Genomic DNA, 4229 nt, shown 5'->3' on the forward strand with positions numbered 1-4229 from the left:
CCACAGCAGTGAGAGGCCCGCGTACCGCAAAAAAATAAAATAAAATAAAATAAAATAAAATGCTGGTGAGGGTGCATGGGGAGTAGCATTCACTCACTGCTATTGGGAATTATTATGTTACTCAGTGCTTTTGAAAAGCAACACGGCAGTAGGTACCAATCGTTGTAAGATATTCACATCCTTTCATAATTCCATCTCTAGAAGTCTACCCTAAGACAAACATAAAATGCTTTATTATCAAAGATAGTCATTGCAGTGTGATTTATAATTTTTTAAAAGGAAATAACCTGAATACTGTCCAACAATAGTTAGAATGGTAATTTTTTTTTTTTTTTGTTAAATGATACAGTAGGATATAAAATTGTATATAGAACATGATTTTAACTACAGAAAAGTCCACAGAAACCAGGAAGAAATGCTCTAAAACTTTATATAGTTCCCTGTGGATTGGTTGGGCTATGAATGGGTTTATCTTTTAAAAAATAATTTATTTTGAAGTAATTTCAGATTTACAGAAAAGCTGTAAGAAAAATAAAAAGTACTGCCATATTCCTTTTAGTCAGGTTTCCCAAGTGTTAATGTTTTTCCACATCTGCTTTATTGCACGCATGTGTGCACACAATCTTTCTTTACACACACACACACAATATCTATAATCATCAGTCTTTTTCTGAAACATTTGAGGGCAAGCTGCAGATAGGATGTCTCAGTACCACTAAATACTCCAGAGTATATTTCCTAAAAACAAAACACACTGCAACATAACCTTCCCGATAGGGAAATCAACACTGGCACAGCATCACCATTCAATGTGCACCCCATTCACATTTCATCAACTGTCCCAATGTTTCTTTTTCCTTTTTCCTTTCTGGTCCAGGATCCAATGTAGGAATACACCTTGCATTTAGTTGTCACGTTTCTCCAGTCTCCTCCAAACTGTAACATTTCCCCTCTCTTTCCCCGTCTTTCGTGTCTTTCTTTGACAGCTGTTTTTTTTAAAGAGTGCAGATCTTTCATTTTATAGGGTACCCCCGACCTGAGGCTGACTGTTGTTTCCTTGTGATGAGACTCAGGCCATGTATTCTTGGCAGGAATAGCACAGAAATGAGGCTTCATTCATCTAAGGGGGCCCATGATGTCAACTTACCCAGCCCTGGTGAGGTTCATTTTGATCACTTGCTCAGGTTGGTGTCTGCCAGGTTTTTCTACCAGAAAGTCACCATTTTTCCCTTTGTAATTGGTAGATTATTTTCTGGAGATACATTGCAGCATTACATCCATATCTTGTTCTTCAAACATTCACCTGCCAGTCTTAGCATCATTGACAAGTCCAGCCTGAATCAACTATCACCGTGATGGTTGCCTAATGTGGATTTTTCCTATTTCCATCATTAATTGACAATCTCTTGCAAGAAAGAGCTTACCCTTCTCTCCTATTAATTTGTTCATTTACTTAACTACATCAATATGGTATCATGGATTCCTATTTTATTCAACAAGTTTTATCCAGTACTATCATTATTAATGTTGATGCTCAAATTGCCCAGATTTTATCAATAAGACCCCCTTTCTGGCTGATCCCTATATCCTTTTTTTTATGTCCTCCTCATTCTTTGAGCACTTCCTTCCTTTCTGGCACAAGATGTTCCAGACTCACCTTGTCCTTCCCCTGCTCCATCTCTAGAAGCAGCCACTTCTCCAAGAAGCCCTGGTTCATATTAGTGGAGAATGTTGATTATGAAACCAAGATCTGGAAGCTTGGTGTGTTCACCACCACTATTAGAATGCTATTGCTTCTAGGCCATCTACAAACTAAGAAATGCCTGCACGTACACAGGTACAAACACCTCTAACTATATATATTTATGTAACTATAAATCTGCACATACATACATAAAATTCATGGTTTTAATGTGTGTAGAAGTATGCATATGTCGGTGAGGTCACACCTTAGGGTTCTTTCTAGACATCCCCCTTTCCATGTTTGCAAATCACATAACTGTAAGAAACTTGGCCCCCATCAGCCTCAACTTATTAATTTATTTGCTCAAGGTAAGCAATCTCCCAAACACACCAGCTGCCTTCTCTGCCCACTGCCCCTCTGCATGCCCCGCCTCCTCAGACACCAGGCACCCCAATACTTATGCAAAATATTGCCTTTATGTATTGTCAAGCCCCACCTTTTTTCTTTTCCTTTTTTTTTTTTTTTGAGGATTTTTTTTGATGTGGACCACTCCGAAAGTCCTTATTGGGTTCGTCACAATATTGCTCCTGCTTCACGGTTTGGTTTTTTGGCGGAGGGGCATGTGGGATCCCAGCTCCCCGACCAGGGATCGAACCCACACCCCCTGCGTTGGAAGGCCAAGTGTTAACCGCTGGACCACCAGGGAAATCCCCCCACCTTTTTTCTTTTTCTTTTAATATTTTAATGTGAAAAGGAATTCCCTGGCGGTCCAGTGGTTAGGACTCGGTGCTTTCACTGCCAAGGGCCTCTGGGTTTGATCCCTGGTCCGGGAACTAAGATCCCACATGCCTCATGGCCGGAAAAAAAAAAAAAAAGAAAAGAAAATGTGAAAGCCATTTAAGATGTAACACCTGCTGCTCTCCTGAGGAGGCTGCGTACCGTCTCCCGTGGTTCCGGCTTGCATCCCCAGCAGGTGTAGGAATACTATCGAGCGAGCGTATGGTGTTAGAATTGTTATAACAACCCCTCCGCCATGGGCCTCCTTGTCTCCGCCCCCCATGCTCCCTGTGCACCTACCCCCAACTCTAGGCAGCAACTTCCAGGGATGTGGCCCTTCTAAGGGTCCCTCTGCTTCTCTAGAGACCAGCCAGCCCCTGGCAGGGACCCTGAGGCCTTTCACAGCTCACCCCCCACGGGTGCTTCTCCATCACCCATAGAGCACTTTCAATCTGGAGGGTGGGTCCCACAACCCACCCCTCCTCTTTCTCATCGTCACAGACCCAGCACTGGAGAAACTAAACCATGTCAAACCCAGTGAGCACGTGGGAGCGAGCATAAAGGACACACAGGTCTGCGGTGACAAGAGGAGCTCTTTCCTTAGAAAGCTTGAATGTCAAAGTGTCGCTTATGGATGCGCAGAAAAGCTTCAGAAAGATGGTAGCAGCAAACAGCAAGAAATGGCAGGTTCTGGAGTCAGGATCTAAGGGCAGGGGTGGGCACGTTAGGACACCCTATACAGAAGTAGCCAGAGGGGTCCCTAATTCCCCCCCACCCACAAGCCACCCCGCACAGCAAACGTCACCCTCCGGGCAGCACCTGGCCTCCCCCAGGGCAGGACAACAGGCGTCCTCCAGTCCGGGGATACACTGGGCCCCAGTCCATTGTTCCTGGCCAGAGTGAGAGCCCACATGCAGGGCAAGACCCTCCTCTGTTCAGGAAGCTCTGAAGGCAGATCCAGCCCCAGCTCCCATGCTGTCTCCCAGACACACTCAGCCAGGAAGGGAAGCCAAGAGCAAGTGGAGACCGTCACTTATCTCCCCAACTGGCCAGCTTTGTCTGGGCCTCATTTCACGCCCGTCCTGGGTCCCAACAGAACAGTCCAAGTGGAGCACAGGGTAGCAAGCTGGTTAGTAGTGCCAGTGAGAACAGCCATGGCCAGTAAGAAGCTCAAACGGCTTTCAGCTGTGAAAAATAACTTCATGTGACTCCCCCAGGACCATGTGTACCAGGCTGGGAGAGGCTGAATGACTCACACGCACCCCTCAGCCCGGGCACTGACCTGCTGCCAGCTTACCAACCCCTCTACTTTTCCCCAAGTAACTTTCATTGTTAATTTTAGGTGTCGATGTGACTGGGCCACAGGGTGCCCAGATTTTGGTCAAACGTTATTCTGGATGATCCTGTGAGGGTGTTTTTGAATGAGATTAACATTTGAATCTGTGGACTGGGCAAAGCAGATTGCCCTCCCTAATGTGGGCGGAAGTCATGCAACCACTTGAAGGCCCTAACAGAACAAAAAGCCTGGTGCTCTGTGAGTAAGGAGGAATTCCTCCGGCCTGACTGCCATCAAACTGGGACACTGGCTTTTTCTTGGCTTTTGGAGTCAAACTGAAACATGAGGGTGTGGAGGGAAGGGAGCCCTCCTACTCTGCTGGTGGGAATAAAAATTGGTGCAGCGGGCTTCCCTGGTGGCGCAGTGGTTGGGAGTCCGCCTGCCGATGCAGGGGACACGGGTTCGTGCCCCGGTCTGGGGGGATCCCGCGTG

This window comes from Physeter macrocephalus, chromosome 14, assembly GCF_002837175.3.
Source record: "Physeter macrocephalus isolate SW-GA chromosome 14, ASM283717v5, whole genome shotgun sequence".
Classification (NCBI taxonomy): Eukaryota; Metazoa; Chordata; class Mammalia; order Artiodactyla; family Physeteridae; genus Physeter; species Physeter macrocephalus.